The sequence below is a fragment of the Cryptotermes secundus genome, unplaced genomic scaffold (genome assembly GCF_002891405.2).
Source record: "Cryptotermes secundus unplaced genomic scaffold, Csec_1.0 scaffold871, whole genome shotgun sequence".
Classification (NCBI taxonomy): Eukaryota; Metazoa; Arthropoda; class Insecta; order Blattodea; family Kalotermitidae; genus Cryptotermes; species Cryptotermes secundus.
Window position 1 is genome coordinate 268629 of NW_019740663.1, and position 23651 is coordinate 292279.

The following is a 23651-nucleotide window of genomic DNA, read 5'->3' on the forward strand; positions in this document are numbered from 1 at the left end:
TATTATTATTATTATTATTATTATTATTATTATTATTATTATTATTATTATTATTGGAGGGGGTGGGTTTCCCCATGCACCGCGACTAATAGTCTATTGTACGTCCCCCTTTAATATTTACCAGTCTCCATACCCAGCCGGTACTGGTGCTCGCTATCAGCCCCGTTCAGCCAGCGAGGCTGGCTGCGGTACCCTATGCTTACCCATCTACTGGAGGCATTGGAAATTACTTTGGCGGGAAACTTTTTACCTAATAATTTTGCTCAGAGGTCTCCTAGAGACACGGGACCCACGGCTTAAAGTCCCTCCCGGAGGACTTGTTCCCTGAATTTTTCCGCCCTTAAAAATTCCACGACCTCCGCCGGGTTTGAACCCGCGTACCTTGAGTCATGAGGTGGGAACGTTACCCCTAGACTATGGAGGCCGCTGCTGCAAGCACTAAGTCTTCAGTGGTCGTTGCTTGGTAACTGCATCCAACACTGAAGTTCCAGACTATCCGCCCACTCCGACTTCCGACTCGCGACTCATGATTCCCAAGACTGATGTCTGTCGACTGACTGCTAAATTCCTGCTGGCATAGTGATTCCTGGTGCCGAGCCCCAAGGGACCTGTGACCACTCTTCACTATCTGACGGCTCCGGGAGCCTTCAAACTCTGCGTGTATGTCATGACTGTCTACTCGGCTGGTGTCCTTGTTATATAACCCCGGCACGGACCGCGTAGAAAACACCTGTTGCAATAATTTTCCCATTGTCGAGTGGCATGACAAGCGGGCTGTTACTTAGCGATTCGAACCTTTCTGTATTTTACAACGCTCTTTTCAGTTTCGTTATGTAAAGTTTGGTGTTGAAATGTGAAGGACATGGAAGGCAGTGGTCGTGGCCTGTTACAGGTACTATCCAGCCAATTGGTCGCCGCACCAGTCGCTACACGGCCCCTCCGATCTCGAACAGGCAGAACGGACTGTGCTGTGAAAGCGAATTATCATCCGAGCCTCTTTCCTGCGAAAAACGCAAAGGTAAAGCTAAAGTTGTCCCTGTGCTAAATTTATTAAGCACTTTGCCATGAAGACAAGGAGAAGTGGAGGTATAGCTTCACCAATCTTGACTTCGGCACTAGATGTAGGCGACTAATCAGTTTCACGTCCCGGCCTCTTAACCCCCGGGGAGCTGGCCCTGGTACCCATTGGATAGGAGGCTGGGTGGATTCACAGCTCGTCTGGACTCCGTTGAGAAGAGAAAAACCTTGTCATGCCTGATATCGAACCCCGGCCGTCCAGTAGCCCTCGCTGTACCGATTGAGCTATGCTAGAAACGTAAGAGACAAAACAGAAAATAGTTTTTAAAAGAAAATAAAAAAAAGTTTTTGGTTTATGAAAATTTGAAGGCGGGATTCACAGAAAAGGAAACGCGGGCCGTCAGTTGCCGATCTCTTTTGTAAGATTAGGATTCAAGTGGCATTGTGTGTGTTAAATTTGTTTGCATGAAAATGGAAGTCGCGGTTTATTTTTTAATCTAAGTTGTTCGTAAGCGTCACATGCATGATACTATAACTGCTGCTTTTCCATTGTTAGTCTTTCTCTGAAATCTGCTAGCACTGCGACTTCTTGTCAAATTGCCTGCCTGAAAATATTTCAGCTTCAGTTCCAAATTCTCTCTAACTTCTCACAGTGACTGTCTGAGTATGACGTCACATTGTGTTTCAGTTTATAGATGCTTATGACGTGTCACTGTGGGCTAAAAACAGGGACCTTTGACGTCCAAATTAAAACATGTATCGTTTCGACTGACCGTTAGTAGGCTCGGTCCTAACACATTTTGAGAACAAGGCTTCATTTGCAGTTTTGTATTATATATTTTTTTGAGAGAGAGATAAACGCACGCTGCCACTTTTCATAATGATTTTTAATTAGCTGACGAAATATAATACAATGAAGGTTATTTTTGGAAGCTTGCCTTCAAATACGTGTACCAACATGGCGCTTGAGCGTGCATTTTCATATTGCTCTCCAGGTGAGATATTTGTTGCATGATGGTAGATCTCATGACGTGCAGCTCTTGTTGAATATCTAAAGTAATGACGGCTGTGCGCTATACTACAGTTAATGTTTGGAGCCTGGATAGCTCCGTCAGTATAGCGACGGACGGCCGGTGTTCGATTTCTGGCCGGGGCAACAAATTTTTATTTCTCCCATAACCTCTGTACTGGCTCCAGGATCCACCCAGCCACTTATCCAGTGCTTTATCCCCGGGAATAAAGTGGTTAATGCGTGAAGCTGACCACTCAACTTCTATCTAGTGCCGAGGTCAAGAATAGTGGAGTTATGCCTCCACTCCTTTTTAATTGATTGAACATAGGAACAATTCGCCTTTAAGAAAGCGAACATTAGGGAAACCTAGGCATAGATGCGGGGATGATTTTCTGATGAATGTTAAAGAGAGGATATGAGGTGATGAATCAGATTCATCTGGCATTGGATAGGGCCTGGACACGGAAATCAGTTTTCAGGTTCCATAAAATGGAGAAAATTTCGTAACCAGTAAGTTAAAGGCCGCGCCATAGCTCAAGCGGTTAGTCGCTGGCTTCCCACCGCGGTGGCCCGGGTTCGATCCCGGGTCTGGTCAAGTGGGATTTGTTGTGGACAAAGTGGCGCTGTTTTCTCCGAGTACTTCGGTTTCCCCGCCAATCTTTATTCCACCAATTGCTCCACAATCACCCTCACCTATCATCTGGGGCTGGTACAATAGGCCAGAAGTGGCCGCAGTACAAGGGACTTAGTCCCACCCCACTAGCAATAAAAGTTGAGTCATTTCAGGAGAAGAACGTGACACTACATGTGGTGACGTATTATTAATGGGGCCATTTTTGTCGTAGTCAAGGAGAAGAGACGTGACGAGGTTGCATACGTTTAAGGTTGTGTTATGAGAGAAATTTAATTCAAGATTTATTATGTCGGATGTCTCTATAGCTTGTTAAGATTTGTGTGACATAATCTACTGTCATTTTCATGTGTTTGCCCTCATTTGTATCTCCACTCCAGTAACCGGGTTACATGTCATGAGCATGCTGGATCTACTCATGTATTGTGATTGTGAAAATGGAACTGAAGTTTGTAGAAGTAGTCCAGTTTTCTTGCAGAACAATCAAGAGTTCCTTAATCTGTGTAACGATTCGGTAGATTTCATCTTTTAAATAACCGTACAGGAAAAAGAATCACATGGAGTAATGTTTTTTTTTATCGAACCCAGGCCGCCGCGGCCCAAAATGAAGTGCCAACAGCACGTGATGTTCCCAAGCGGTCACTCATCCAAGTACTAACCACGCCCAACGTTGCTTAACTTCGGTGAGCGGACGAGAACCGGTGTTTTCAACATGGTATGGTCGTTGGCTTAACGTCGTAAATAATCTATCCGACAAGCAATATAGCGCTGTCGCTGATTTACACAATTTACAGTTCACTGTTAAACACGCAGGCTTCAGTAGTCTTATCCTCGTAACGGAATTAAAAGAGTCTCACTGTTACTAAATCTTATAATCTTCACACGCTGACTTATAATTCTTCTTTAACTACTAACTTCCTGTGGCTATCTCCTACCGACAACTGAACTCATTTCTACGAGTTCGTAGTTCTCGTACGCTCTGTTGTACGCCGTTGTATGCATATTCTCTTGACTTACTTACATAGCTACGGCACGGACCACACAGCACAGAAAACACATGTCACGTGTCAGAATGCGTGTCTGCTTACCCGCTGCCCAGCACTGGGCATGGCGCTGGCCACAGAGAACACCTCTTCTCCTGTCAGAACGCGTATCTATTGGCCCGTTGTTCAGCATTGGTCATGGCACGGGTCACATAGGAACACTTTCCCTTACTGTTGGCCCTGTGTGGCGGTCGTTTCCTAGCAGTGGCCCTGTGCGTCACCATACGTTAGGGAATATTCACTTCCAACTCAACAGGGAAGGCGGAGCGGATGCAGTGATCTCGCATAGCGGAAAAGCCGTACTTTGACGAAACCTCAAGTAATCCTGTAATTTACCTGGACCACGAAAGTCGTGTAGGCCTGAGCCTACTATATGGGCATCGCGTAAACATACCCGGTGTAAATGCAGGCACACCCAGCTGATAATTTGGCTCGAGACTTTACAGCAGACGTTTCATAAGTCTGTTACGTCAGTTTGGACGCCTGTGGCTGTTTACTGCGATTACCTGTAACAGCTGTTAAGTTCATTGAACGTGTTACTCGTCCGAGTGTTCATATTCCGTACTCTGTGAATTACCCTGATCTGCATGAACTGAAAACAGCGTCACACTTCACAGGAAATCATGTTATACCGTATTTGGTCCACGTCACGGTGTATATCATCAGTGTAATTTGAAATTAGGCCCTGTGTCGACATATTTATTGATCCAACATGAATCACTTTTAATTACGTCATTGTTTGTAGGAAGACGAGCGTCGGAAGGATTTAAAATTTGCAGTTTGGTCAGTTTGGATTTTGTTTACAGACATTATTGTTTTTGCATTTGTTGTTGTAAATTTATATGTCACGCAGAGCTGCAGTAACTGTTACGGTTCGTTGGTTTCCTCTGTAGTACAACTTGACATTTCACCCCAAGAGCCCACCGACCGCACTGAAATCGAATGACGCAAGTGGATACGAAGTAAGTCAAGAAAGGAACACAGACCTTCGGTCATTGTCCCTGATGTCACGTTCCTGTGTTGAAATGACTTCATCTTCTGTTCGTGTGCATTTGTTCCTAGCAGCGGACTAGGTCGAGTAGTTAGTCCTCCTGTTACACGTTTGATAGGTCCTGGGTTCGACCTCAGCGTGAATACCGGTCAAAGTTTGTTCGTTGTTTCTCAGTTCATCCAGGAAAATACCCGCCGAGCATGGTTGCTCAAACTGTAATGCTTCTGGCTTGTATTCGAGAGGTGGCCGGTTCGAATCTTGGCCTTGACACGAGCTGTTTTTTACTTTTTACGTGGTTTTCGTCAGTCCTTCCTGGCGTATTCTGGAATAGTACTGTAACTTAGGGAAGTCATATGACAGCGCCTTTAAATAAACTGCATCCAAACAGGCATATTTTTTTCGACGTCACTATCCCAAAATTCGATGCACTGATGTATTAAAGACGTCATCGGTAAACCAAGATTAGAAATAAATAATTGTGTGCTTCTGCCACAGGTCTTTCTAGTTGTCTCGTTCTTCAGTCTGGAAAGGGAAAGTCCAATAAAAAAGTCCAGACCGAATCGTGTCAGCCATTGGTTGCCGATATCGCCCCGGGATTTCTGGGACGGTGATTAATCTTTCTGTTGGTGATATTTGCGGAAGGAAAGTTGGGACCCATTCATCTGAAGCAGCGACCATAGTCCGAGGTGTATTGTACTGATGTATTGTAATGGTTTATATGGAATCGTATTGTTGTTGTTGTTGTTGCGTCATAACTCTGGTCATTACTGTGAGGCGTTGCCTCACTGTCTGACAGAAGAATACAGGTTTAAAATAACATTATAAGTAGTTTTCTCCCTGTGAGATAACTGGCCAGGGCTTGGGATACCAGAAACACAAGGATATCATGAGGTGTAAGGCTACATACGTTTCCACGTGCGATGTGAACTTCACAAACGTAGGCTATGAGGACGTAGAATGGATTCATCTTGCTCCCTGTTGTGAACATGGTAATGAACCTTTAAAAAGAAAACTCCGTGGCCTGTAGTCCGTGAGCGAACTATACCGACCGAGCGACCGCCGCTTGTCTGCGAAATTAGTGCCAACTTTTGCGGATAGAGGGTGTCACGTGGTCAGCGCAACGAATCCCCACGGCCGTTAATTTCGATTTTCTAGACCGGAACCGCTATTTCGTTGAAATAGCTCATCAGTTATCCTCACGATGCTGAGTGGACCCCGTTCCAGACCCACTACTTCTCAGAAAATCTGGTAGCGCCGGAAGTCGAACCCGGGACCCCAGGATCTGTAGCCAGAGCTCTGACCACTAGACCACAGAGGCGGTCAGTGCAGTGCTTTGCGCAGTAGCAATATCGTAACCAGTGAGTTTTATTCGAGATGCGATTATTGCTAGTTGAAAACTTATACCAGTGAACCTTTCGATTTCATAAATAGAGAATTTCTTGGCTAGCCGAACGACTGGTTAGCATATCTGCTACTACTAATGATGCTGCTGCTGCTACTACTACTACTACTACTACTACTACTACTACTACTACTACTACTACTACTACTACTACTACTACTACTACGCCACGACTTTTACCGAACCGATATTCATAGCGCAAACGCTCTTCAGTCACCGGGAAGTCTTCAGCTCGAATCTCGACCAGGACACCGGCTATCCTGTGAGGTTTTACGTGATGTTCTTCATTCCATCCAGGCAAATGTAGGTACGGTACGTCGTTTAGGCCGCGATCGCCTCTTTCCAAGTCCTTTCCAATTCTTCTTTCATCCTATCATCTGCGTTGTCATTGGCGGAGCGCACTTTATGAAAAGTGTCTGCCATACCCCGAGGGTGAGGGAGGGCATGCTCAAAGAGCGCGCGAGGAACTGAAGTGTGTAAACGTTTGTCATGTAGCTAACGTGATAGCTTGAAATTTCATGCACTTCCTGCTACCCTCAGTCCTCTGGTGTCGCTACTGATTGCGCCTGCTCTCACAGACGGCTAGCGTAAGCCAGGTGTAACTGGCAGACTGTGCGTTATCTGATAGCTTCTCCTGCCAATGTACAGAGCAGCACCGAACCACGAAAACGTTACTTTTTTATTTTATTCTTCAAATTGTTAATCCGGGCTAACACATTTCGCCACTTGACAGCATTTTCTTACCACTGAGGGCATCGTAAAGTAGTCCACAAAGAAATTACTTTCTACATTGCTGAGAATTGTATGCGCACTAAAATTACGTGCAGTACGTGATGGGAAACGCGAAACAAGTTGTGTAATATTCCCATTGAAGATTTATTTCGTCATTCAGTCAGTTATTGTAGATAATTATGTGACCAGAATTTGACACACGTCATAGAACATAGAAACTGTTCTTGTATGGGCCTAACTATGTATGAATATTGTAACAGGACCAATACAAGTGAATAGTTCATTTCATCATTGTATGACGTCCGTTTCATTATATGGCTGTCGGATGTCCCTGGAAATTAGGCGCGGACAAGCACGAATTCTGGCTAACTCCTTTGAATATAGAATATATTCTCATATTTTCTGCAGTTAATGATTTATCACTGTTTGGATTTTATGTGTGTCGCAGAGGAATGTTTTTGGATATGTATATTTCATTACGTATTCTGCACATATGGGTTTATTTTATATTTGTGCATATCGCATTAAGTGGAGGAACTGTTTCGGACGAGACTGTGGACCTGTCTTCTGACAGATTACTGATGAATGAATGAATGAATGTTCATTTATGGGTACCAAAATTTTAGTGCCTGGCAGAGGATGCAAGTAGACCCTGTGAAGGTTTAAAATACTTTTGTGTGTGTGTGGGGGGGGGGGGTTGTATTTTACGATGCTGTTTGTAGCAGGACTGTACTGTATTTAATGGTACGATGATTGGTGAATTATGAATCGGAATGGATATCGAAGGAAGGGGGCGTGGTTTAGTCGAATTACGATCCTAGAATTTGCTTGGAGTGACTCAATAAAACAGCGAAAGAACAGGCCAAATAATAAATCAGCCCTTTACCTGCTTGACTCAGGTTTCTTGCATGAGTTATTCTTCGTCCCTGAAGATGTAGGCGACATGTTCCGAAACTTCGGTTGACCGCGTTGTATCACAGAAGATATAACTCTTTATAATCACCGCTGTGAGAGCCGCAGATCCCACAAATTCCGTTATTTAAATTAAAACTGTTGCGTATATTAGCAGAAAGTTCTGTACATAACAAAAATTGATGGTGACACCGGGAAACATGAACACGAACCACCAGATGCATTAAGAATTGCGATTTCTTGGCTAATTCAAAGTAAATGAATTTTTTGGAAGGGCTCTTCCAGCCCATTCAGGGCCCAGAGCTCTTATTCAGCTTTGTAATCATTTTTCACAGACGGTAGGATTCCTTTGACGAGAGATCGGCCCGTCGCAAAGCCTCTACCTAAACACAGGGCAACATAAACACAGAATAAACTCATACACACACCAAACATCCATACCTTAAATGGGTTTCGAACCCATGATCTCAGCGTCCTAGCGAGCGAAGACAGTTCATGCCTTAGACCGCGCGGCTACCGTGATCAGCAGCTAAATCGAAGTACACAGGCATAATTAAAAAGGGACAGTCCCTTCATTGATGTGTAGCGATGTTATTGAGAGAATGTGGGACTTATGTCGCAGTCCTCATAGAAGGGGAGGTCAGAGTTCAAAGTTTCCTTGACTCCTGCCGTCTTTAGCTCATGGTAGAAGAACTCTGATACCGCACTGTGAGGACGGGTAATCCCAGAGCAGTCCCGACAATAAAACACGTGAACATCGTTACCTGGAAAGGAACTCCATAAACCGTATCCATAAGAATTATATTACACTTCACATATCCGCATAAAATTAGTATCAGTACTCGCAGATTAGACACGATATACTGAAATAAAAATGTGCTTTCGCGTTCGTTACTTGCTACAGAATTTACGTTCATGCAACGTGTCAACGCTCGAGAGTCCGTTGCTGTGGTAACCCGATATTGCGTAATATAGCTTTCATCTCATTTCTTTTCATCCAGTTTGTGTTTGTGTGCGTAAGGGTGTGTAATTTCTGATATGGGAGAACATTTCGTGAAGATTCAAGTTCAAATTTTACTCCAACCATGCTCATTACGCTCATCGATCTTTTTTCAATAATCACCACAAGTTTTGACTGAAAATAATATTTCAGATTTCGTGATGATATTGTGCTAATGCGATATTGACTTTCTGGACATATCAATTATCCTATTTTTATTTCAAACGTTCCGGAGACTGGACTCTGCGTCCTTCCTTAGTTAAATAACCTACTCAGTTGGGCCAAATTGATAGACCTTGTCCCTACCTCCAAAACTAGGAGATACTGACTAGCTCTGTCAGTTGGGCCCAGCTGCGTAGGTTTATTACCTGAGGATGGAGACGGAGTTTTATCTGAAACGTTATTTTCAGCGAAGAAACGACAGCGGATAATGTGTTTTCAGTAAAGAAACGACAGCGGGTAATGTGTTTACGTAAAGAAACGACAGCGGGTAATGTGTTTACGTAAAGAAACGACAGCGGATAATATGCAGAAAGTCATCAATTGTAAAACTGAAAACTGTTATTTTTCGCTTGTGGGGGGTGAGGGGGGTGGGGGGGAGTCCAACTGGGTCCGCTCGGCACAGCGGCCACTGATTGGCCTATTCTACTAGCCTGCCCCGGGTGATTATGATGCTGGAGAAGTTGGTGTAATGAAGATCAGCAGAGGAAACCAAAGTACTCAGAGAAAACCCGTCCCAGCGCCACTTTGTCCACTACAAATCCCACTTGACCATAGCCGGGATCGAACCCGGGCCGCCGCGGTGGGAAGCCAGCGACTAACCGCTTGAGCTTCAATTTACTACGAAGGAATAAAGACCGAGGTGCTGTTGGATAGAAATGGAAAGGACAGATGTACTACTTTCTCACCGACCCTTGCGGAAGAATATCTGATGTGTTTGCGGAGAGAGCAGTGACTACTGACAGAACTTCTTGCCTCCGATAAGAACACTTCCCTCAGCAAACGCCCACGGCCGTAGGGGCCTATCGATAACACGAGTCGACCTCCTGTGAGCCCAGCAACCGACATCTGTTCATTATGAAAACTAACCACTCATTTCTTGTGTTTTTAATGACACCATAGCTTTCATGGGATGCATCCTGTTGTGTTGTATAATAGTGTTTTATGGGACCGTCTATACATTTATAATAACAAGGGCCCTGATTTTGATGACCTGAAAATATTTGAAAAATGACCTATAAAATGACTGAAAAAATCCAGAAAAATGACCTAAAATATGACCCAAAGAATATAATATGCAGGGCCCGGATTTTGATGACCTGAAAATATTAAAAAAAGACCTATAAATGACCGAAAAAATCCAGAAAAATGACCTAAAGGAGAAAAGAAAGAACACTTCGCTTCCATGTTATTCACATTTCAGAAAACATATGAAGAAAAATTCCCTAAAATGGCAAAAAAATGACAAGACGTACCCTTAAAAGTCCAAAAATTTACAAAAAAATTGCCCCCAAACTGGAAAAATTACCTTAAACGTAAAAAATGTCAAAAAATGACAACCGATAAAATTTACAATTCTCTAACTAGCAGCTCATATCCGAGATTTATATATTTAAGAGCATCGCATAGGATACAAGGAAAAAAAGATGACATGTCATCAGAATCCGGGCCCTGGTAATAACAAACAAATCGACACTAACGTCACTATCAATTAGTATAATTCTTGTGTAGACGCTGTCGTCATACAGCGTCCAGCGGCAGGTTGATCGGAAAGGATTTGGAAGAAAGCGATCATGGACTGATCGAGGCAATATCCTGGTATTTACCTGGCGGGGCTGAGGAAACCCAGGATAGCCGCGGAGATTCCTGAATGTGTCTCGAACGTTACTGCTGCAACGAGAGTAATGTAATTGTGTCTGTCATTCGGTATAGCGCCGGGCTGCGTGTTGGACGGCTGGGTTTCATTTCGAGGCAGGGCAGAGAGAGTTTTCACATCTCCACGTCGTGTAGACAGATTTTGGGGCCCACCCAGCCTCCTATCCAGTGGGTACCGGGGTCTGTTTTCCTGGAGGATAAAGCGGCACGGACGTGAAGCTGACCACTCACCTCCAACTAGTGCCGAGGTCAAGAATGGTGGAGCTGTACCTCCCCTCCCAACATGTCATCATGTCATGATGCTTAGTTAAGTAAGCACAGGGACAAGTTCACGTTTTACCTTATCTCTCCTTAAAGCAGGCATACTACTTAACCCTAAATGTTTTGTTATATTTCCTGCAAAACACAGTGAGGGAACTTTGGCATTCCCACCTCTCTTTTGTATTAGGAAAGATTGATGTCCCTGAAGACAATTGAGGAAATGCAATGCAGTGTTTGTCGGTGGCTGATCGCGGCATCCGATGAAGGTACGACTTACATACAGATGGCTCGGCTTGCAGATCGTATGGAGACAGACACTTCAGGCGTCAGTAACGTGGAAGAGACGTGATTTGGTCTCAATTGTGGGATAAACGTAAGGATGACGTAAGAACTGTCAGTTCTTGCCTGGCACGTCACTGTGTAAGCAATGGGTCTGTTCGATGGTTCGAATCAGGGCTGTCCAGCATCAACCCTGTGATGGGCCACATTGGACGTAGGCACCCTCTCTCTGGCTATGTTAAAAAAGAGATTTTTTTTTCGGTACACCCTGCTCTGATCATATTATCACGTGTATGAGTGGCTGTACACGGGGTTTGGATTGGTAATTGGATTTCTTGGTCACTTACAGACCGTAACTACAAGTAACTATAGCGCTATCGCTAATTCACACACCCTGCAGCTCACTACAGCACGTACTGTCGACACAGTATGTCGTGTCTTCACCAGTCGTTGTCTGGTAACGGCTTCCAATGGCGGACGTTCCCCTTCCTCAGGGTTCCCTAACTGTCCCCGTGCCTCAGTTACCAGCTTCACCGCAGCAGTCCTCTAACTCACTCACCCCCTCCAACCGACTAACTCAACTGCGCTGCACTAACTAAACTACACTCAACGACCGCAAGGGTTCATTTGGAAAAAAGAACTCTGGTCGTGATTCCCAAGGGGGTGACGCCAAGACGAACTGATTGGCGGTAAACCGCCAGTCGTGAAGTAACTTTAGCTTTTGACAATTTCGGCGTTCTGGGCTGCAAGAAACTAACTTGCGGGCCCAGTGCGCCCCACTGTTAGCAGTTGGACATCACTGAATTGAATGATTCCCGTACCGATGACGTCGAGGCGTAGGTTGTTGGGTGGGCTGCAGGAGCTCATTTCATTAGCGACTGCTATGTAGAAACCTGCGTCTTCATATCCCAAGGTGACATGAAGAAATAACAGGCAGTTCCAGCACATAATACGTCAACGACTACTGCTGCTGCTGCTCCTCCTCTTCCTCCTCCTCCTACTGCTACTACTACGACTGCTACTACTGTACTGCTACTGCTGCTATTGTAACCATCACCACCGCATTAGCGAAGATTGAGCCAAGTGTGGCGTTGCTAGGCCAGTTGAACTGTTCCACCTGGTTTTGGCTGGCCGTGCCATAGCCCACGCGGTTAGTCACCGGCTTCCCACCTCGGCGGCAGCTCCGGATATCATCCCTGGTCAGATCAGATGGGATTTATGGTGGACAAAGTGGCATTGGGGCAGGTTTCCCCTGCCAGTTCTCATTCCACCAACTTCTGCCTGCCCGTCTATCATCCGGGCCAAGTACAGTTGGCCAGTTAGTGGTCGACGTGCCAAGTGGACTCAAGTCTCAGCCCACACCACGAAAATAAAAGAAAATAAGACTCACGATTTCTCATAGGACTGAGACATACGAGTATACTTGCCATGACAAATGTTCAGGGGCAATCCTTTCTACGCGCTCCTTCCTTATGTGCAGTAACACCGAACGCATTGTAATTTCTTTCTGTACTCTAACGTTCTTGTTCATATATCCCAACTTTGCCTATCCTGTAACCTCGCCGTAGTGACTGAGGAAGCTCATTGACATCCCCAGCCATGTATTAAGTTCCTCGTACGAGATACGAACCAGATACCGCGTACAGTTTGTAATGTACCGTTGTATGAGCTTGTTTAATGAGAAGATGATTCTTTTTAATGTTGTCACCCCCAAGTACGTGCTTCTCTCCAACATTCCAAAGGGATTTACTGTTTAATTCGAAGTTGCTTGGAATGTACGCAGTCAGCGTACTTCGAAGGATGGTGCATACGTGGTCTGGCCATAAAGTTCCCGGCCTGGGGCTGCAGTATTCACATAAGGTCGTGCTGAAACAAAGTAGTTCTCCCTCTTACTAACACATGACAGGTGTCAGCAAGTACAGTCACTGACAGTTCATGCGTAGCGGCTCAGTGAGTGAGTTGTGTTTTAACTGCTGTCATGGACCATCGAGTGAATATTGTCACGTGTATCCGGGTAGCGTGACTATTAAGATTTGATGCCTTTTTTACAATTACACTCGGTTATAACAGTTCACACGCCGGTCACGGTAGCCGAGCGGTCTAAGTCATGCACTATCTTCGCTCGCTCGGAAACCGGGATCGTGGGTTCGAATCCTACTCAGGGCATGTATGTTTGTGTGCGTTTTTCTGTGTTTGTGTACAGGTAGAAGCCTTCCGACGAGCTGATCACCCGCCTAAGGAGTCCTACCGAATGTGTAAGATCTAGTAAAACCGAAGTGAAACGGAGAGTTTCATGGAGATAGGCCTAGGCCCAAATGAGGGCTGTAGCGTCAATGAAAAAAAAAAAAGAACACTTCACACATTCAACTCCTTCTGGATACCGAATCCCTCACTGTTGTCTGCATCTGACGCCTCGGGTCTTCTGGAATTCTCTCGTATTCTGTGTTCACTTATGCACTTCTGAACTGGCGGCCTGCTGGGCTGCTGGGATAGGAATCACTTCCTTGAAGAGTTCTGTTTCTCATATCCGTGGTAACAGCCTGTTTAGAATGTCGTTACCATGGATATGTCTCCAACAGTTCTGTCTAAATCCAGACTATTTCGCGTTACCATGGGAACGCGCCCCGCGAAGCCCCGCCCAGCAGATGAGCGTGTTGCGGATTTCAGGTGCACACGTCACAGTATCAGATTTTGTGTTAAAGTGGGTAAAACGCCAGCAGGAACTCACGAAATGTCGCAGACCATTCGTGGTGGAGGGGCCTTAAGTAGCAGTGCGTCTGAATGGTTTAAACGATTTAAAGATGGGCGTGAGGATCTTCAGGATGATCCAAGAAGCGGGCGTCCTTCAACGTCTAGACACAATCGCAGATGTCCGTGAAATGGTGACACTAGGTCGTCGTCCTCAGAATGATGGCGGATGAATTAAATATGAATAAGGAGACAGTTCGTCAAATTCTCCATTAAGATTTACGGAAGAGAAGATTTGCGCAATGTTCGTCCCACACAGACTCACGGAGATCCACATCATGCCAAGGCCTCATCCAGACTTCTAAAGACAATCCCAATTTTCTTGACTGCATCATAACTGAAGATGAGTCATGGGTAATTGAATATGGCCCAGAGACGAAACGCCAGAGCATGCAGTGGACCTCAGAGTCATCACCATAACCATGCTGATTGCATTTTTTGACAAACAGTGTGTGATTCATAAAGAATTTATACCTGACGGGCAGACAGTCAATAGTGCTTTCTACGTTGATTTTATCGGACGATCGTTGAAACGCATTTCCCGGGCGAGGCCAAAATTTCGAGCAGAGGGCAGTTGGTTCCTGTTGCACGACAAGCCCTTTCTCAGCCCACGCTGGTAGTGAAGATATTTCTGACGAACACGGTGCTGTGGAGATAAGCCGCCCACACCAATCTCCTTATATCGCACCAACGTTTCTTTTCTCTTTCCAAATGTGAAAACTGTCTCGGAGGAAAGAGGTTTCAGAATGTTTAAGACATCAAGAAAAACGTGACGGCCGAACTGAACGCTTTTCCATTTGAGGCCTTTACCTGCTCTTTTCAAAACATTTTAAACCCTACAACAGAAGTATTCAAGTAGACGGAGATTACCTTGAATAGAAATAGAACAGTTTGATTTGTTTCATTCTGGTCCGTCACACTAACAGTTACAAATATAAATCACTCCGTCCAATGTGACCTGTAAGTTTTTTACTACATGAAAACTTAACACCCTTACATGTTTCGGTCTCTGTGGACCATCTTCAGAGGGCAAACATCACTACAAATAGGAAACCACCATCACATAAATTGTTTAGACGTAAAGTACGTACACTTATATGCTACAATGCATAGTACACAAAATAGACATTTCACATTTCACAAACACAGCAGTTTCCTGGGGATGTAAAACAGTGAAAACAACACAGCAGCCACGAGCAAAGCCTGGACGATATAAAGAACCTCCACATCAAGAGAGCCAGGTGGCACATTATCTGCCCCGTATAAGAGGGACGATGGGAGGACGAACACGAGCCTGCATGACAATCCAAAAAATTTTTAATTAGCACCAAGAAATTTTATACAATTTTATAAAAAACTTTACATTCCCAGGAAACTGCTGTGTTTGTGAAATGTCTATTTTGTGTACTATGTATTGTAGCATATAAGTGTACGTACTTTACGTCTAAACAATTTATGTGATGGTGGTTTCCTATTTGTAGTGATGTTTGCCCTCTGAAGATGGTCCACAGAGACCGAAACATGTAAGGGTGTTAAGTTTTCATGTAGTAAAAATCTTACAGGTCACATTGGACGGAGTGATTTATATTTGTAGAAATAGAACAATTGTTCATTTTCTTTGTATTTCTTATTTATGTTTTCACACCAGACCAAGGACTTTATTACCAGACCACACATTTAATTTATTTGTGCGTTCATACTTATGCCGCATGACCTTCTAACCGAGTAAAGCGAGCCAAGCCGGTTCCCCATCTTTGGGCCGGTTGCTTCATTGTTATATGTTCGTCCGAGCATGGCGTTCCTGCTAATGCTTGTGCGACATGATCTGCATAGTTCGTGGTTCTGTCCGGCCTTAGTACAGTTGACATGGCTAGCTCGATCTTGACTTACTATGTTCTGGCGTTCTCTCCCACCCAACGCATGAATAAAATGATTTCTCCAGTTACTTCGCACGTCATCAGTCACTCTAATACGCGGTAAAGGTGAAGGTAATTTTTGCACTCGGCTAAGTAAATTAACTTTCATGCCATGAAGACGCGTGGATAAGTAGGTATACAGGTAGCTCCACCATTCTTCACATGGGCAGTAGATGGAGGTGAGTGGTCAGCTTGACACCCCGGCTTCTTTACCCACGGGGAAAGAGTCGTCGTACCCGGGCCGTAAAGCCGGTTTGAACTCTAGGAAGAAGAGAAAATTGTACCTGTACTGGAATCGAACCCCGACCCTGCCATCCAAGTCCGTAGTCCGTTGCTATGCCGCATGTAATTTCGTTCTGTATGAGCGTGGAAACAGCTTGGAAAAGGGCAGTTCGGTTAATGGACAGTTTGAGAAAAGTTCGCTGTACGTACCAGCCATTGCACGAAAATTGTAGATTGAATTCGATGCCCGTTGAACTGAAATATGCAGTGGAGAAGTTATTCCTCTGCTTAATTACTTAATTAATGATCACAGCACGAAGACGTTTGGTGGAATAGAGGTATGGCTCCATCTTTCTTAATTTCCGTCACTAGGCAGAGAGGTAAGTGTTCACCTTGATCACTCTCTGAACCATGGAAACAGCCCCCTGTACTCATTTCATGGGATGCTTGTGGCTGGATGGACCCCAAAATCGGTCCGTACGCTATGGAGAGAACAGTCTCTTGACACTGCCAAAAATCAGACCCTGTTCCCTGGTTGGCCAGCCCCTAGCTTAGTTGTAGTACCTCCTGAGCTGTTTTATTTTATGTTCAAGTTCTCGCGCTCGTGGGTATAAAAATACTTGTCCTCTGGGATATGACGCCTTGTAGCCTGGTACATGTTTGCGTACATGTTTGCCGACGTTTCGGAGAAATTTGTTGGCTCCAGTTTCAGAGTAGAAGTTTAAGAGGAGCGTAGCTTACGTATTATCGTAGCCCGCATGTAATGAAAGATGTTAAAAATGGAATCAACGTTTTTAAAAAAAATACACGGCTTTCTTGAGTAGCTGAGCAACTGCTGGCTTCTCAGAAAGGATTCTGCTCAATGGAGTTAGTTCCAGTCAAAGTTAAATTAATCTCTTGGCACTATTAATTAACCATCGCACCAAGAAGACTTATGTTGGAATGGAGGTGTAGCTCCATCGTTCATACACTCGGCATTAGTTTGAGGTTAGTGGTCAGCTTCACATCGTAAGTGACTCTACGGCCCATTGTTCGGCCCTGGCCACTTCTTCAGTTTAGTAATTTTTTTTTACACAGACGGTAGGACTCCTTGGACGAGTGACCAGCCGGCCGCAAGGCCGTTACCTACACAGGACAACACAAACAGAATAAACGCACACAAACATCCATCTCCTGAGTGGGATTCTACGACCCCAGTGTTCGAGCGAGCGAAGACGGGTCATGCTTTAGATCACGCGGCCACTGTGATCGGCCAAGTACAGGAATACCTTCCAGTTTTTCATTTGTAAGTTATAAAGTTCCACAGATTTCAGGTTCGAAAGGGGATCTGCAGGAGCGTCTAATGATAAGAGCCGACTTTACGCAGTTTCACGATCATAATGTTATGGTATTTTGTGATTAGAACTTTTTTAAAATGGCTCATATAGTTAAGAATTTCAAATAATTCCTGTAAAATAAAGTGGTCTATTGGTCAGAGTTCCCGCCTACAGATACAGGGGTCCCGGTTTCCATTCCCGGCGCTACCAGATTTTCTCAGAACTAGTGGGTCTGGAACGGGGTCCACTCGGCCTCGTGAGGATAATTGAGGAGCTGTTTCAATGAAATAGCGGCACCGGTCTAGAAAACCGAGATTAACGGCCGTGGGGATTCGTTGCGCTGATCACGCGACATCCTCTATCCGCTACAGTTGGCACTAACTTTGCCGACAAGCGGCGGTCGCTCGGTTGGTATAGTTCGCTTGCGGACTAAAACCACGGAGGATTTTTTTTGTTTTATTTTCTTTTAATATTGGACGCCCCTGAAGATGGTCGTTCGAAGCTGAAACATGAATACGCATCATGATACTCGTATTTGTGTATTTAAAAAGTTTTGGCGTCAATAGTGAATCCTGCTGTGACTGCTGTTAAATTAATTGTGAGTATGGTCTATGAGAAGCTTAGAGGTCGCGTGAACATGAGTCATGAAACACTCGTGATAAACGATTGCATTATGTAACGCTAATATGAGTCATTATGAAGCGATGTCTTACTCATCAGTGAAATCGGGGAAAACTCTGCTCCAGAGATTACCTGAATCCTATCCAGTTATGCTCTTTTTGTGGCCATGCGCAGTCCATGTTGTTCTTGATCTAACGTCCTACACAGTGGCCACGCGGTCTAAGGCACATCTCTTCCCGGCCCAAACAATGAGATCGTGGGTTTGAATCTCACTCGTGACATGTCTTCCTACTTGTCTGCTCCATTTTCGTATTTTCTGTTTGTGTTATTCTGCCGGTCACGGTAGCCGAGCGGTCTAAGACATGCACCGTCTTCGCTCCCTCGGAAGCCGCGATCGTGGGTTCGAATCCCACAAGGCATGGATGTTTGGCATGTATATGTGTTTCTTCCGTGTTTGTGTTGTCCTGTGTTTAGGTAGAGGCCTTGCGACGAGCTGATCTCCCTTCCAAGGAGTCCTACCGTCTGTAAAATGATCAAAAGAAGAAACAACCTCGACACCGTAAGGTATAAGAGGAACGGATTAAGTTAGGTTGTGTTGTTCTGTGTAGGTAGCCTGTTTGCGACGGCCCGATCCCCGTCCAAGGGGGTCTTACCGACTGTAAGATTGACAGTTTGAGAACAGGTCAGAGAGTGTAATCCGTGAGGATTACACGCTGCCGGAAGCAGCGTCATCAGCAGCGACTTGAAGCACAGAGCAAATGATGCTCGAGATGGTTCAAGTTCGTATAGCAACAGGCGTGACCAGAGTGGTTTGAACGGCTGTTGTACTGAGATGTGGAAAGCAAATGGAAAAACTACCACATTATCACTTTTCCTGGATAGTCTCTTTCCAAAAACAGAAATACCATGTATGCGAGATCCAGAAGACGAGGAAGAAGACGTAAGAAGATGCTGGATGACCTTGGGAACAGAAGATGATATTTTCATTTGAAGGAGGAAGCTCTAGATCGCATTAAGTGGAGGAACTGTTTTGGAAGAGACTGTGGACCTGTCGTCTGACAGATTACTGATGAATGAATGAGAAGAAGAAGCTAGGCCTGGCTCATCAGTCCAATTTCTGCCTAGGAGAAGGGACCCCTGGTGTCACCCGCTCATGTCATCAGACAAGTAGAAAGCCGAGTTGGCTTTCAGCGGACTGCACGGTGTTATATCCCAGAGGATTGAGCTCTTCGCAAGCACCTCTCAGTGAACCTCAAATCCTACTTAAACGTTTCGTGTTATCTAATACAGTTATCGCTATGTATTCTGGGAATCGCATGCAAATACACACTGTGAGATTACAGAGTTGTTTGGTAATATTGTAGCTCGAACGCTAGGATCGTGGGTTCGAATCCCATTCGAGGCGTGAATGCCTGTGTGCGTTTATTCTATGTTTATGTTATTCTCTATGTAGGTAGCGGCCTTGCGACGGGCTGATCCCCCGTCCACGGACTCCTACCGACTGTGTATAGATTAAGAAACTGAAAAAAAAATGGCCAAGGTCCACAAGGGTTTTAGAGCTATAGATAAATCGATAGATAGAACGACCCGTTACTGAGAGTATCGACCTCGAAACAAAATTTGCTGCAAGGCAACAGATTCTTAATAATTAAGTATACGCAGCCGTTACTGAGTAACATCTTCGCAAACAAACATATTCTCACGGAAACAACTAGAGTACAACAATGAACGGCGTTTTCTACGCTGTCCGCGCCGAAATGTTATAAGGAGGACAATTGGAGCAAGAGTACTGAGGGATATAATGGAGTGTGTGAAGAGAAGACTTCGTCTGTTCAGTTGTAATCCAGCGGGTAACAAAGCGTTCGCGGATGCTTGAGAATCTCTACCGTTAGAAGCCATTACCAGAAAACGACTGATGAAGACACAGCACACTGAAGAAACTTAGCGTATGCCGTAGTAATTTGTAAAGTATGATGATCAGCTATGGCATTATAATTAAGTGTAGTCACGAGTTGTGTGTTCAAATGGTCAATAAATCCAATCTCCAACACAAACCTCGTCTCTATTTACTCATACACGAGCCAGGCCCGGATTTACAGTTATGGGGGTACCGGGACAATCAAAATGTCCCAGTTAGTAACAACAGACTTAAGTTACGACAGTTCTGTTATAATCATTAAAAATACAGACTTATGGTTTTGTGATTATAGAGAAAGAGATATCTCAGTAAAATCCGTGGATTCTGTTTCTGTTTGGAGGAGCAATCACACCTGTTGCTCCCCCGTGTATCCAGCTCTGACTCGGTCTGCAAGTGAAGCCTCCCTAGGGAAGGGAAGAAGGGACCCATCAAAAGAGACGAAGTAATCTGACCAAGAACATAATGAAGATCAAATAATTGATCATCTTAGTCCTCCGAAGTATCAGAATATTATTATTTCGACTACCAAGAAACGATTGTAAAATAATAGTTTGCCCGTAAAGAAACACCCTAACAGCAGTTTCAAAAACTGGTTTTGTTTTCGTGAACGTTGCTTTCACGTAAGGCCTGTAATTTCGTGTAGTCAGACGCGTCGTTTTTATGTCCTTGAAAACAATTATTGTGGGGCAGTCGCTGTCAAATAAAGAGTATTCCTACACCGAGCATAAATGTCTTCGGACACTTTTCCTGCTGGAACACGCTACCATCTTATGTTAAATCAAATGTATATGGAAAGAAGCATATCTCAAGTCATAAGTTAAGTTTCTTCTTTCATCACAGCCTTCACATCAACGTCTTCTGGAATTCCACATATGTCCCGTGTGACGTATAGAATGCAACGTTTCTTAATAGCACAAATGGAAAAGTATGAGAAATGCTCAAGAGTTTTATCAGTTTTGGCGCATCCTATACCTTTTTATTGAACTGTTCGGAACCTTCAGTCTTTTTTCTAAAGATAGTTCACATATAGAACCGTTCTATGTTTACAGTATTTTATAATGTGTCTCGTTTGGGGTAAATATGGCAGTTTTTATAGGATGGGGCTGAGAAACTTGCTGTTGTGAGAATGTCGCGTCATAGGAGACATGCGTGCGCATCCGTGGAAGGCGCTTGCGCAGAGACGGACCTTCACCTCAAGGATATCATCTTCAAGAAATAAGCGGCATGCTTTGTACTTTAAGATGGTATATTTGTAATTTGTCACATACAGATTTTTTATGTTCTCGTAATTACTAAATATTTAAAATCGCCCATTTTCAAGCACCGCTCTTTATTCTGATGTATACGTTTCTTGGACAATCCTGTGCCTTATTTTCGAAGTACAGAATTAGTAATTTCCCCAGGATTATGTTCTCAAGAACATTTATTTCATATTGATTCGTGTTTACTTCTACGGCGCGACATTTTGGAGAATGAACATGTGACAGACTGACTGGCATTCGAATAATATTTATATATAAGGAGTGCCATGCAGAAAATCCTCACACAAATTCGAGCAAGTTTTTTTTCGTGGTTGTTGCTTACATTTAACTTCACTAGGTTGTTGGACTCTCACACGTGTCGACCTGTGACCTTCAGAACACACGTCGTCATGGTTACTCCTTCAGGTCGTCATCACCCCAGTGTTTTTCTTATGGAGTAAGAAATGGTGAAGGCCGCGACATAGCTCAAGCGGTTAGTAGCTGGCTTCCCACCGCGGCGGCCCGGGTTCGATCCTGGGTCTGGTCAAGTGGGATTTGTGGTGGACAAAATGGCGCTGGGGCAGGTTTCTCAGTCCTCGGCATGGAAAAATAAGAAATCGGTGTATTGATCGGCTGGATATTTTAACCGCCGTCACGTTCGCCTACACATTTGGCGTCACTTTTAACTGCCCTACCTGGTGCTGCCGCGGCTGAAGTTGCTAGGACGTGGCTGGTTCCGGCTTGACCAGGCTCCACCGCTTCTTCCGGGCCCACCGCTTCCTCCTTCCGTTGCTGATTACGGGGGTTGGAATTTGAGGATGGGACGTGATGGTATGGGCGCCAGCAAACCGCTTGGGGCGGTTTGCGATTCATTATAAAGGGGGGAAGGCGTCAGTGGGTGAAAGCTGGCGATGGGTTTGACTGGCTCCTGGCGATGAGTCTCTCCTCACGTCGGCTACGGGTCAGGCTCGGACAAGTGAGGGTGAAGCACCTCTAACCAACACAAGTCCCTGTATTCCTACAACACTTTACTGCTCTTCTTACAGGCACTCGGCTGTACAAATTGACACAATCAGATCCAGTTTCGGCTTTCCAGCAGCTGGTGTTGCACTTGCACAAATTGCACCCGATAAGCTCAACTTACAATCGTCCGCTTATAGATTAAGCCAAATCCCTATATGAGTCGTTATGAGCAAGATTTTCTACTTAGAAATTTCCTTTAGCGCGTGTGATGCGGGGTTTGCCTCCGCCAAGTTCTAAAGTTGATAGACGACTAAAATCTTAGACTGGACTCTCTGCCGAGCCAGAGGTCCTAACTGAATTGTATCCGCCTATTCTCCTCGCCTCCTAATTTCCCGGATAGGCTGATTCAAATAAGAGGAGTTGTCTTAATTTTGGTTCCGGCCAATGACCGATTGTTTTTAAGGGACTTTCGCCCTAAAAGACCAAACGGCGAAAGTGACAGCGATGCAACTTATGAGGGGTCGCTAATGATCTCCTGGCACTCCCGCTTTTGACTTACGGCTGGTAGGGACTGTCACTTCTCGAATTCTCAAAGTGGCTTGCCGCTGTACGTCAACTTCTCAATTTCTAAAGAAACTCAGTGGGGTTTCTTGAAGTATAATTTCTGCCCTTCTGGAAAATAACACTAGATGCTTGGACGCAAGGACTAGCAGATGTCCTGTCCGGGCAAGCTTGGTCTATCTGCTCATCGCCTATTCCTTGTTCTTATAGTGTGTCTTAAACCTTTGTTTCTTCATAATTCTTATTATCTACTCTATCAGCTACTGAAATAAGAAAAGGGGGAGGGGAAGGATTTCAATGGTGCGGTTACAATATTCAGCTTTTGCGCTTGCTGAGTAAAGGTTATAACGACAGTGACGACTACTGCGGGCAAGAAATTGAAATTGTTGCGCAGTAAGTTTTATTTTTGTTACATAACAACAATTAGCGGAGCTAACATAACATTTCGCCAAGTTTAGCATTACATAATTTTATGTATTTTATGTTCGTTTGTTTTTGTGACTCGTTAATTACATGCTATTTATCAGCTTTCAGTTTTTATGAAAAGGACAGTTTTTTATCCCTGTAATTTAATATGATTTAATGAATACGTGCCCGTTCTACGTTCTTTTCTACCAGTTCATTCTTATATTTTTTGATGTGCTAAAAAGAGGAATCTTTTCAAGTAAGAAGGATGTCATCATTCTGTATTACATTAATGTAATTTATGATTTCCTCTGAGTCAGCCAGTCTTCTACATTCGTATGAAGGCAAATGCATGCATGTACACACAAAGGCACACACAAGTCGTCATTGAGTTTCAAGCACGCACAAGACCGTGAGCCTCTTCCACGTAATGTCCATTTTACTAAGTTTATTGCTGAGGTCATCCTCAGTCTCCCTTCAAGCGTGTTGATGGAGAGGCTTTGATATCCGACAGTGGGTGATCCTGAAAGCTCAATTATAAGGAACTCCGTGGCCTGTAGTCCACAAGCGAACTATACGGACTGA

At 44.4% G+C, this 23651-nt stretch overlaps 1 protein-coding gene, 1 non-coding gene and 1 pseudogene across 3 annotated transcripts in view; 2 read left to right on the forward strand and 1 right to left on the reverse strand.

Moving 5' to 3' along the window:
- The window catches only part of LOC111872553, a 192711-nt gene that overhangs the window by 79487 nt on the left and 89573 nt on the right, over positions 1–23651 (forward strand). The gene's annotated exons all lie outside the window — the stretch shown is intronic.
- On the reverse strand, positions 3271–3389 carry LOC111872555. Its single transcript, XR_002844243.1, has one exon. It is a non-coding gene; the product is annotated as a 5S ribosomal RNA (ribosomal RNA).
- Positions 6024–6151, forward strand: LOC111872556 (annotated as a pseudogene).